General features: G+C 37.3%; 1 protein-coding gene and 1 long non-coding RNA gene across 5 annotated transcripts in view; one reads left to right on the forward strand and one right to left on the reverse strand.

The window, feature by feature from the left end:
* LOC145963899 (uncharacterized) overlaps positions 1–12,924 on the reverse strand; it is an 88,044-nt gene that overhangs the window by 60,671 nt on the left and 14,449 nt on the right. Inside the window, exons 1-6 of one of the 3 annotated variants that reach the window (XR_014436294.1) lie at positions 12,276–12,633; positions 11,993–12,209; positions 11,742–11,883; positions 11,241–11,384; positions 8,810–9,003; positions 8,403–8,464 (exon numbers count right to left, since the gene is read on the reverse strand). This is a non-coding gene — a long non-coding RNA (uncharacterized LOC145963899). Of the gene's footprint in view, positions 1–8,402; positions 8,465–8,809; positions 9,004–11,240; positions 11,385–11,741; positions 11,884–11,992; positions 12,210–12,275; positions 12,634–12,924 lie in introns of those variants that run through there. The other 2 variants (XR_014436295.1, XR_014436296.1) reach the window with 2 other exon arrangements.
* The window catches only part of LOC145963890 (uncharacterized), an 82,053-nt gene that overhangs the window by 55,649 nt on the left and 13,480 nt on the right, over positions 1–12,924 (forward strand). The window lies entirely within an intron of this gene.

The raw sequence follows: 12,924 nt of genomic DNA on the forward strand, positions 1-12,924 counted from the left end.
ACTCGATCGATCGGATGCTTTCTCGTACGGGCCCTCGGTTCAGGGCCCGTATATTGCAAGCGTTTACACGTAACGTCTAACCGCCGATCAATCGAGGAACTAACCTCGGGTAACCTCCGCTTACGTTAACCTCACCGCGTTCGTTAAGGCTTGATTATTCCTCGAGTTAAGTTGCCACTCGAGTGGTTGCATTAGACCTGTGTAACGCCAAGGCCCTAACGTCTCTCGTTCTCGTGTTGGCAACACAATATTCAACCCGCGACATGCGCGTGTTACATGGTAGCAAGATAACAACAACGACCGCGGACATGATCGTAAAATCGCACTGGGAAATGAAGAATATAACCCACGTACCAAGAGAGAAATATTTTAATGTTTGAAAAATCTTAATTAAACGATTACATAATAAATTGTAGTAAAAATATTTAATGCAAAATTTCAGAAATTCTTTTCTTATATATCCTCTAAACATTTCTAAATCTTCAAAAAATAATAAAAATTATGGAAAAAATATATATTTCTTTAATCTCGAAGATACGATATCAGCTGATAAAGCACTTTGATGCGGCGACGATCTCGTGATACGATGCGAATTCGAGGGATTAGAATCTAGAAATTATCCTGGAGAGAGCTCAACGACAATGGATGTCTACCGGGCGCGAAACCGCAGATGCAAACCGCAAAAAATAAAACTTTCGTGCCGGCGGCTCACGTAATGTCGCGTGCACCGCAATCTTAAGATCCGTGCAAGTGCATCGGTCACCCTACGAATGTGAACGCGAAGTAGGAAGTCGGTAGTTTCGTTTCGCCGCGTCACCTAGACCGTGCGATACGCTTCTTTTCCTTTACGTCGTTCTTCATTGGCGAACTTTTTGCAAAGACGGTCGACGCGATTCTCGCATTCTAAACGCTTCGTCAGTGTTCCTTGGAAAGCGCGCTTCCGCCTCGTTTCGACGTCTGCATATTTATCTGTCCCATTACCACATGACTATCTATCCGGTTCGACTACCATGTTGGAAAAAGAAAAAAAAAGGACAACCAGAATGAAACTTCCGGTCTGTATCGTACGCGTCGCGCATTTCTTTCTCTCTCCCTTATAAAACTTTCCGAGCACAAGCAACGAGTACAAACTCTCTCGTTTTTAGCGCTTCGTAAATTCACAACATTCGAGGTAGATATCCGATTCTCAAGTATCTAACCGTTGTGTGGATTTTCTCGACTAACGGTTCGAGCTACCACGATGTATTATTTACCGTGTCACGAGACGCGTGCGTACGCATCAAATTGCAATGATTGAATCGATATAATCCGACAATTATGCGGTAGCAGCAACGGCAGGTGTTTGACAAACCGCAACGATCGCTCAATCTAATCCTCGATCGATTAACTCTAATTCAGTTTCGCGATCGAGCAATCGAGCGAGCATCGCATTAAAGCTAATTAGGTCGATGCGTTTCTATCAGTTCCCCAATTAAACTCTCGGTTTTAGTTAACTACCCAGCCAGCCGGCCAATCCGCGTTCTTAATCGGGAACGATCCGAATGTTAATGGATTCGCGGAAGTCTGTTTTGGACAGCCGCCCGCCTTCCCCGTCTCTTTATTGGCCTTTCGCTCCCGCGTTAATGCGAGACCGGCCGACCGGTGCACGTGCTCGCGATTCATTCTCGCGCCCGTCTGTTCGTTCCGTTCAACGCCTCCTCTCCGTGTTTTCTTTTCTCCCCGCGAAGCCTTTCAACGCCGCCCAATTAAAAAATCTCATTTATCTTTTTATCCCCGATATTAATTTCACTCATGTTCGACGTCCGCTTTATGAATTTCTATCACCTCACTACCGTTACTCCCCCGTCCATCTTTGTTCCACGGTTGTCGGGCATTTTTGTTCCGACCGATATCGTTTCGAAAGAAAGTTCGTCTGACAGATTCGTTCGCACTCCCAAGGAGTTTCAATTCTATTATTGCTTTTTAACTGCTTTGAATTATAATTAGGTTATTGAATTTTATGATTAAACGATCAAATGAGATTAAACGATAAATGATAACGTCGGACCCCCCCTTGCAAGGCGCATCTCACCTTGTCAAGGTGTACCCATAGGGGATTATATTATAATCCTCCCTAAAAATTTACCTTTTTAAAAAAAGGTAAAAAAGGGTGTCAAGTACATGCACAGATTATGTAAAACTATTATGTATATTATCTACGAAAATAGTGATATAAAAAATAGTTGTTTTAGTTTCCAAAAATAATAATATTAAAAAAATAAAAATTTATTTAAGAATTGAAGATTGAAAATTAATATAAAACAGAAAAATAAAAATTGAAAATTGAAAATAAAAATTAATATAAAACAAAAAATAAAAAATTTTATTAATTAAAAAAACTAACGGTTAATTGCTGTTTCCGCGATTAGGCTTCTTCATTTCAAAAGGCCTAATCTATCATCGAGACAATAATAATGTAGTAACATTACAATGCTTGATTATGATCGAGCAAAACGTATTGATGAGATCGGTTTCGATAAGATATCAGCAGAATCGCTATCGATAATTTCTGAAGAGAATTTTTCGTGTCTCATTTAAAATATTTAAACAAAAATTTTCTTCTTGAAAAAATAAAGGAACAAGAGACCACTGCGCGCGTGATCGATCGCGGTTTCTTGCCTGATGCAAGACACGGCGTTATGCAGATGAGTAACGGCGACACGCCGGGACAGACTAATTTATAGCGACGTTCACCGTAAAATTATTCACTTGTCGCCGTATAATAATGCCTACATCCGCATCACGTCGTCTTCTTCGCACGCCTTCTTTTTATTCCTATTAGCGACGATTTCACGAGCGAGTCGTCGCGAATTTGAGAACATAACTTCCGCGTAAATCCCCGTATGCGTTGATGTTTGCGAAAAGAATTTGTACATGCGAGAGATATCAGATAACGATTAGTCTGATAAAAAAAATATCTGCATCAAAGAGAATGACCTAAATCGTGAAAAAATTTCCACGAACTGGAGGACGATGCAAAATAATTTTGATAGGTTTGAGAACATTTAAAAAAAATACTTATACGTTGAATTATGCATCGATTCATGAGAAAATAATACAGAGATCTTCCGCAATGGCTACGAGAATCATGTTACCTCTGTACCATTGTTAGCATTATAGTAATCGCTCATTTGAATGCGGCATAATTGTACGCGCATCGTCTCGAGAGTTACTCAAGGTTGGCTTTAGGCGATTAATCACTCGCTAAGAAGGATATCGCTCGCGATAATTTTTCCCGACAAGAAAGTAGATCAAGGAGTACACACGTGTTCGCGCAATATCCGACATGACAGGTTAACACTCGCAGATATGAACAGAGAATGGAATTTGTTTCGAAATGATAGATGTTCGACGAATGAAACGTGACGCCATTATTCATGTACTCGTGTTACTTCACTCTTACTATTTTTGGAAATGCAAAAACGTGACTGTTTGCGAACCATTACCCGGGTAACGCTCTCCCTCGAAGAGTATCGATAATAAGCAAGCATTAATCATCACGTTTCATTCTATTGTTATCTCATTCTAAACTTTATGGATCTTTTTAAATAAAATAGTACTATAATAAAACATAATGTGCTTCAGCTCTGATAGTAATTTAAGATTATTATACATGTACAGATTACTGACATGACGTCATTAATTTCTATAAGGACGATTCGCTGATCCCGGAGATGCGCGAAGAATTGAGATATCGAAGCTGAGTTATATCTCGAACAATGGTAGATTCAGCGGTGAAAGTTTTTATAGCTATATAGTGCAATTTAAAAGAATGACGATGCTAAACAAGGACAATAGGCCACGACGTGACACTAAATAAAACAGTATCGACAAGTAGAGTGTCGACAAACGAATTCATTGAAGAAGCGAGGATGACGAATCATTCAGACTCGATCGTTTGAATCTACAATTGTTCGCATTTCGGCGCATCAACTAATAACAGCCGGCTATATCGATGAATTTAAAACTGTTGTACGTATTAAAATTATGAAAGCACTCTTGACGTTATCTAACTCGCTGATATAATGTATTAACTGTTCGTTACATATCGGATCATCGTCCTCATATTTAATTAAAAATCTCGCCTAATTAATCTCGAAGAGGTTGTATCGATCAATGGAACCACCGATTGGAACCGATCACCTCGATAGATCTTCCTCAGGGTCGTTAATACGTAGAAAGGGGAATGCGGTTTCACACTTTGCTACACGACGGTGACCATTTATTATAATCAATTGATGACGTTTTAACCCTCGGAGATTATCATTGTTACGTAGTGCGTAAGTCAAAACGTGAATCACGCAAGTGTCAATAATCGCATAAACATAACGAGTACGTGCAGCGTCCAACCATTATGCAAATGACTCGAGCGACGATGGAAAAAGGTGACGAGTCAAATTTCGCAATTCTGTAGGTCACGAGGTATATCGATATTACACGAACATCGATGTATTACACAAGCGAGCATTATTTTCCAGTTATGTCACAGCGACTAGATGCTTCGTCGACAAATGGGACTTTCTTGTTTTTATGTGACGTAACAAAGGCCGAAAAGGCGGAGAAAACGAAACTTGTTCGGATAGCGAAAGGTCGCACTGTTCTAAATTTTGCAATCAATGACCTCTAATGCAGCCGACCGGTCGGTCCGGCGACCGCCCACGCCGATTTTATCCAATTGCGCTCTCTCCTCTTCCTTTTTCCACTACCGATTCCTCGGAACTCACGCGAGCTTGTCACCATGTCAGGTACATAATGGCCGAAACGCCCACGCTTTCGCTCCGCACCTACGATCCGAAGCACGTATGTATGCACACACGTGCGCGGTCTGTTTCGCGCGTTTTACGGCGCCCGATAAAACCCAGTCCTCGATCTACGCGACTTGAAGAAAAGGAGGGTAGTCGTTTGACTAAATGTCAAGAATAATCATGCATATTGCGCGTCAGTGTACATTTTTCGAATAAAGGAAAATTATCGTCGACCTCCATACGACTCTCGAAACTCTCTGCACTTTATCTTCTTCGAAAGTTGGATTGACACATATATGTGTATTTTTATCAATGATGAATATCGTCGATAATCATCAAGGATATACATAATTTCTAAGCAAACAGATATGATATACGGCGTGATTTGAAGCGTGCAAAGTGCATCTCTCTAAAAAGCACGAGTTGCCAGGGATGTCATTTTATTCTCTGTAGTATCCACTGCAGTGATGTACGTTAAATTTATATCAGTCAAAAAAAAACGAATATAGTCACGAATGCAGATGGAGGATAGGAAATTACATATGAAATCACGAAACCTCATCAGAAACACGATCGTTATTATATTCTATATTACAGTTTCTAGGTATACCAGTTTAAATTACAGAACCCCCGCGGTTTTTCGAGCCGATAAGAGGCTGATAATAAGCAACCGATGCTTATACCTCACGTTTTATGCTGACTGATACGTGATAACCTAAAACCGTTACCACAAATTCCGAGAAACGACATTTTATGCATAATATACAAAATAATTTTCCTTATTTAAATTTCAAACTATAAAAAAGAGAGAGAGATGCACATATTATTCTTCGAATATTATTCTTTTATCTTAAAGTTTTGAATACGAGAGCTCCAATTGCTTGAAATATTTCAAGATCCGTGTGAGTTTTATCTTAGAAAATTTAAAATCTTAACGTTGGGGGTTGCTTTTCCAGTTGAAGGATTACACAACTCGAGTATCATTAATAACTCGGCTCCGGCGATTTTTTTCTAACGAGTACGGACAAGCCCGAGATGTATCGCTGAGAGACAGTCCTGATTGTGGGCGAACTCTCGGCATTGTCGTCACCGGGGTATGCGAGCCCCGCAGGACGCAAAAGAGGGATTCAATTGCGCGTACAGTTAGCGCGCCGCGCACGTGGGCGATAATAACGCCGCATGCGTTCGTACGCGAAGAAATGCCGATGTTCCCCCCTTTTTGTCCCTTTGCCGCAATTTCCCTTCGAGCCGTGCCCATGTCGGACTCGCCGACGAGTCCCTCCTTCTGGCCGCTCACTCGCGAGTCGCCGAGGGGCAATGCACTTCTTTTTTCCGCGCGATTTCCATTGTCGCGAGGTGAGGAAAAATGAAGGTCTGAAACGAGGTCAGCTTGCTCACTCGTTGGCGACTGACAATATGATTAGCCGATAGCAGATGTTAGGAGCGTGTTTCATAATGATCGGGACGCCGCTTTTCTTGCGAGAGGAAAACGTGAGAAAGGACGAGAGTTTTCCTATGCGCGATTAGAAAGTAAAATCCAACGTGCGAATTTATCGTTCATTCTATTTAATCCAATACTGTTATTGAAATAAATTTTTTAATTAGCGTAAACGAATAATATTTAATATAATACTTTATATATTATCGGAAAATTTATTTCTCCTTACTTTGTAATAAATATCGAAAATTATGATTATTTGTCGAGATATGATTTTTTCTAGAATAATTTCAATTTTCAAAATGTGTAATATCAGAATACACAACCGGGTGGAATCATAGGAATTCTCGCAGAAAGCGAATGTCACTTTCGTTATGCGGATTATTGTCGGTCGTTATTATATACATTATGCGCGAGTCCCTTGAATTCATCTTTTCCTCGCCTCTCCCATTCATTCATATGATTTCACTTGTCACTTAATTCGCGCTCACCTGCCTCGCTTATTAAACGAACACGAGTCGCATATGATTTATCATTCTATTGTATTCTTCGCGTTGTTAATTTAGAAATATTATTTTTACATTTTATCTCTACTCGACTCGTAGAGTCGATTATTTCACAGCAAAATGGCGGGATCGAACGCGCCGATATATCTCGATCTATAGCACTGAACATTCTTCGGTTCGATGAAGCAGAAAGAAAGTCGCAAAATGCCGGTAGCGCGAAATTAATTAGATCGACTTTCTAAACGCGAGATTTCCGATCGTTAAGAGCAATTCCACTTGATATCGCCGGAATTTGTGGAACGATCTATCGAGCAGCACGAATAGGGTCTAGAAATGACTTAACTGGATTCATTATCGAGCAATTAGCAAGAGGATCGTTTATACACATCCGCGTGCACTTCTATTTTATTAGCATATAAACTACCGATCCAAGATATTTTCGTGATGCATAAACATTTTTTAAAATAAGCGGTTAAAAATAAAAAACGCGAAGCATACAAATTAAAAATCGAGATCTAGTGCAAAATAAAAAACAAAAAATTATGTGTCCAAAAAATTCGACCGTTGAATTGGAAGCGAAGCCTGATGGATCGCGTCTCTTAGACAATCGTGAGCGATTCTGAAAATCGCGGCGTAATACGTCCCGAGGGCGAAGCTAAGGATCTTCGCGCCGTGGGACGTCGACGAGAATTGCTGCATCGAACGTAGGCAGATAGATGGATAACTATCTTGCACCCGCGAGTTTCTCTAAGTAACCTTCCGCTGTCTCTCGACCGTGAGGAGCCCGAAGGCGAAGGTGGTTACGCGCAAGAGCTGCCCTGAAGTATCGTTCACACACATATATACGTGGTTGGTTCCGTTAATTTTAACTACAACTTTCTTTTCACCGATGATCACAAAATTAAGAATGAAAAGGAAGAACGAGTTGTATGAGATTTCGCGGTTTTTGAATAAATTGATGTTAATAAAGTCTCTACGGGAATTAGCTACGGGGATTAGACTAAATCTATGTAAACGGTACTTGAGGATGGGTTTACGGATGTGAAACAACTCGACGTTATCGGACGTTTAATCTCCGCTCGTGCGTCTTTTTACACCGCCCGCGGAACATGCGTCCGCGGAAATTGGAGGCGGACGAAGATGCGGTCGACGTAAAAATTGACGAGTGACGACTTAAGAATAGAGCAATATGCAATGCTGGAAGTGCAATTAGCCGTGGATCTCTAGAATTCTCGATCGTTATCGCGATCGTTATTACAGGATGTTTTGATTAACGCGGACGGATATAGCCGAGTTATTTTCTCTATTTTTTGTGTCCCGCGTATGCGAGAAGATTTAACGAGATTGTCATCGTCGTAATTACAGACGCAAAATCACAACGTGACGTCGGTTAGCAAAATCACGACGTGACGTCGGTTAAACTTGCATTACCACGTAAATAGTTCTTGTTTTGACTTTTCACATATATACTTTTAAAATTAAGATTGACAAAATAACAGAATTATTGCAATTTATCTCTATCCAAAAATATTTCTACGATGAAAAAAATAAAAAAATACCAAGTATATAAATTATCCGAACTTTATATGCAATAAATAGAACCTTGAAAAAGCAAATAATAATATTTACTTGGCATGTTTTTATTATAAAATAGCAGTTTGACCGTTTACTCACCAATCAATGCGCAGTAACGGAGTTGATCACGTAGATTACGTAGGTTGCATTGTGTGTGTGATCTGTAACATATAAATGTAAAATACAAATTATAGCTGCGTCAGAAATGATATTTCAAAAAATTATTTTGTATACGTCGAATATTTTATATTAAATAGAATAATTCGATAATAATTTCCAAAAAAATTACTTGTCTCAAATATAAGCTCTTATAATATACCATGTATAAAAATCTTTAACTCTTGATTAAATCATCTAAATAAACGAAAATAGATGCGCGTATGTGAATAATATATAAAAAATAATAAATAAATATAATATAAACAATAAATAAATATATAAAATAAAGTAAATAAATACAATAAATAAATATATAAAAAATAATATATAAATAATAGATTACTCACTCAAGGATGTTTCCTGTAATTCAGCGCCTTTCAGGACTTCTCCTTCTCTCCTTTAATTATCAGCTTCTCTTCATTGCACTCGCGAAAACACATTAATCGATCACTTATACGCGCGATACTTTATACGGCACTCCCGAACTAATGAAAGTAACAAATCTATCCGCGATACGGATGAAAACAGATACGTGGCACTTCTGAAAGTAACAAAATTACTAATGAAATTAAAACATGACGGACCGTCCATCAAACAAAGATATACGCGCGATATTTTACTTGGTATTCCTGAAAATAAAACTAATTAGTTAAATTAAAATGTGATGTGAATTTTGAATCATAGAATTAATTATACAATCTGATAATTGATAATTTCAAAATGATCACGTTTCAAATCGTGCCACTACCGACTCGAGTCGAGCGAATAATACACACATGTGCGTAGCGCAAACAAACGCTGTGTGTCCTTGATTTGTTATCATTTCGAAGTTTATTATTAGGCCCTGCGCACAATAGGAAAAATATTAAATATTAAATATTAAATTTATAGAAAGAGAAAAAGAAAAGAGAAAAGTTCCTTTCTCTTTCTCTCGTTCTATAAATTTAATATTTAATATTTAATATTTTTCCTATTGTACGTAGGGCCTTACTTTATACCAAATATATTTTACGCTTTTTATTTACGAAATGAATAATTTCGTATCGAAATTATATTTTGTATTTTATATTCCGTATCTCGGATTTCCGAATATTTTAATTATACAATCTGATAATCAATATGTGTAAAATAATATATGTAAAAGCACGTTTCGAGGAGCGAGGTGTGCTATTATCTACCGACCGAATGTTATCGAGCGAATGATACACCAGTAACATAAATAAAGCTGTGTGTGTCCTTGATTTGTTATCATGCCAAAATTTCTTATTACTTTATACCAAGTATATTTAACACCATTGTCGAGCGAAATAATACGCACATGTGCGTAGGCAAACAAACGCTGTGTGTCCTTGATTTGTTATCATTTTGAAGTTTGTTATTATTACTTTATACCAAATATATTTTACGCTTTTTTATTTACGAAATGAATAATTTCGTATCGAAATTATATTTTGTATTTTATATCCTGTATCTCGCATTTCCGAGTATTGATCATACAAATCTGATAATCAATACATGCAAAATAATCGCGTTTCGAGGAGCGAATTGTTCTATTATCTACCGGCCGAGTATCATCGAGCGAATAATATACACATGTAGCGTAAACAAAGCTGTGTGTCTTTGATTTGTTATCATGCCAAAGTTTCTTATTACTTTATGGCAAGTATATTTAACGCTATTTCGTGTGGAAAAAATATTATATTCTAGTCTGATTTGAATTTTCCCCACGCGTGAAATTTATTTATTAAAAATATTATATCTTTCTTTCTCATAATATATCATAATTAATATAATATATAATTAATAGTAATTAATATAATATTACCAAATTAAACAATAATATATAAGGATATTAATAATATATTAATAATATAAAAATAAAATATTAATAATATATAATAATATTAAAGGAATAAAATATAAAATTAAAATTAAATAATCTTTTATATAAATCAAATATAACTTATTTCTTTCTACATAAACCATCTCATGTTAAATGTAAGAATATAAATTATTATATAAATTATTAATATAAATTCCCACCTTACAATAACCCTAATCAAAAAAATTTCTCTAATAAAATTTAATGATAAAGGAAAAGAAAAATTTATAGCACATCAATTTATAACATATCAAATTTCATAATTCATTAACTGATTAATTCTAGAATAATTTATGTAAAAAAATTTTCTATTCCACGACGTTATTACAGCATCTGAGAATGATCCACCCACATATGGTTACGAAATTACTCAGAAATTTGTCAAATTATTGTCTCGCAGATTTCGCGACACAGCATCGCGCGATGATATATTTAACACCCGCTTAAAGAACATTAAATTGTCAACACTCAAATCAAGATGCTAGATCAACGGATTACGAGTACAGTTTATGATTATCGCCGTACACTCGTGGCGTTACAAAGGCAGTTAAAATCGCGCGATATGTTTATCGTCCAAGCACGTTTAACACGATCGTGATCCTCGTGATCTCTCCTTCTCTCCCCCGAGCTGGCTGTATCGTTTCGCGACAGGATCGCAAAGATTAACGAGCGCGACGACGCCGAGGAAGGCGATCGTTCGTCGATCCCGATAGGCCGTTGGTCGCAGCAACCGGATGACGCACTCGTGATAGATCACGGTATTTAACAATGCGGATGGATATCGTAACGCGCGAACGATTGCGCAATGATCGATGACACAAACTGATAGCGTAACGTGTTCATCTACGAACGGACGCGCGCTTTTTACTCGCAGGTGACTGGGGAATATGTGTTACCGGTGCTTTGTGCTCGACCGATCGCGACGATTGGTTAACTGTAATATATCCTCGCGTGAGAACACTGATCGCAATTCCACCCATTGTTGTTTACGATATCATTGCGATTGCATAATCGAATAAGGTCGATCTCTCTGATAATTCCTATAAAGAAATTAATTGCTCGATGAGATTTAAATTTGTGAATACTGTATTACAATTTTGAAAGTTATTAGTTTATGAATATTTACACACATTTCTCTATCTGTATCTTCTATTAAGTTATAAAAAAATTCGTTTAATAAATTATAGGTTTTGTAAAAAAAAAATATAAAAACGATGACTAATTTTTTTGCAAATATTTCAATAAATATTAATAATTAGTAATTAATTTTACGAATAAATTTATCGTAATTTCCTTTTTATAAGATTCTGTTAAAATAATTAAGAATTAAGAATTAATTTAACGAATAAATTTATCGCAATTTCCTTTTTATAAGATTATGTTAAAATAGACATAACCATAAAGTTGGTAGAATATTCTTGTCGATCGTAAACACCAACGATATATGATTCTGGGAAGAGTTAGTTGACTCGCAGATCCTTCCCGCAGGAGGCATCTTTATGCAGCTCGTACAAGACAATGTGACCATTGTCGTTTGTCCTGGTACAAAGGCACAAAGTTACCGGAAACTCATTGTTCTCATCTCGTATTTCAAGCGATCAGTCCGGTCGGATTCCGACGTCTCGCTAATATTAACACCATGTTAAACCTAGTCGACCGAGGAGAAGATCCCACTATTTTCTAAGTATTGTCCAGGGTGCAAGCAAGTTCGGAAAAGGTATCCTTAGAAAAAAGAGTATATTTTTTTTATAAAATTCTCTTGAAAGAATGGTCTTTTTTCTCTTTCAAATCTTCCTCTCAGTCTCTTGAAAGTTTTCGTGAAACGAAATGTAAAAAATTTCGATCGAAATTATAATTTTGCGAATCTACGAAATTAATATTAATAAATAGCAAATAGTTTCACTCGACGTAAAGGAAAAGCAACGCCTTACGTAGCGTATCCAAGATCATGAAAGACAAACATTGCCCTCGTCGAGCGAGCGAACGCGAAGGCTCGAGCTTCAATCCGACATAAATCTTCCGGGTTGTACCGATTAATTACTGCAGGAAACAGGATCCTGTAATTAGATCCCCTCCCTTGATGGGTTACACGGCCATCTCGCACGGACAGATCTCGACCTGCCTCGTCTTTATTCGAGGTGCACCACGTCGAGAAATCTACGGGCGAAAGACGACCACATTATTTCCGTTATGGAACTTATGGCAGATTATCGATTGCCATATTTTTAATCGATTAATTTTGCTTTTGGCTTTTCGCTGACAAAAGACACTTCATTTTTATCCATGTAACTTTTGTTCGCAATCTTTGTGCGTCTCTCCTGTTTCTTAATTATGGGCTATCATAATTGAATCTCTTTTTGATTTATTTCGATACTTAGAGACGGCTATTCAACGATAATTCCTGAATTTACGAATCGTATCCGGCCGCGAGCTTCGAAAGATACGAAAGAAGAATCTTTCACGATGCAACTTCGTGACTGCCTTTTTGAACTCTTAAATCTTTAATTAAAACGTCATTACGCGATGTACGAGAGAAAATATGATATAACGATAACTCGAATTGAACTCTGAATTAAGTCG

Source organism: Camponotus vicinus, unplaced genomic scaffold (genome assembly GCF_025532165.1).
Source record: "Camponotus vicinus isolate PSW18456_S1 unplaced genomic scaffold, iyCamVici1.0 SCAF_13, whole genome shotgun sequence".
In the NCBI taxonomy this organism is placed as follows: Eukaryota; Metazoa; Arthropoda; class Insecta; order Hymenoptera; family Formicidae; genus Camponotus; species Camponotus vicinus.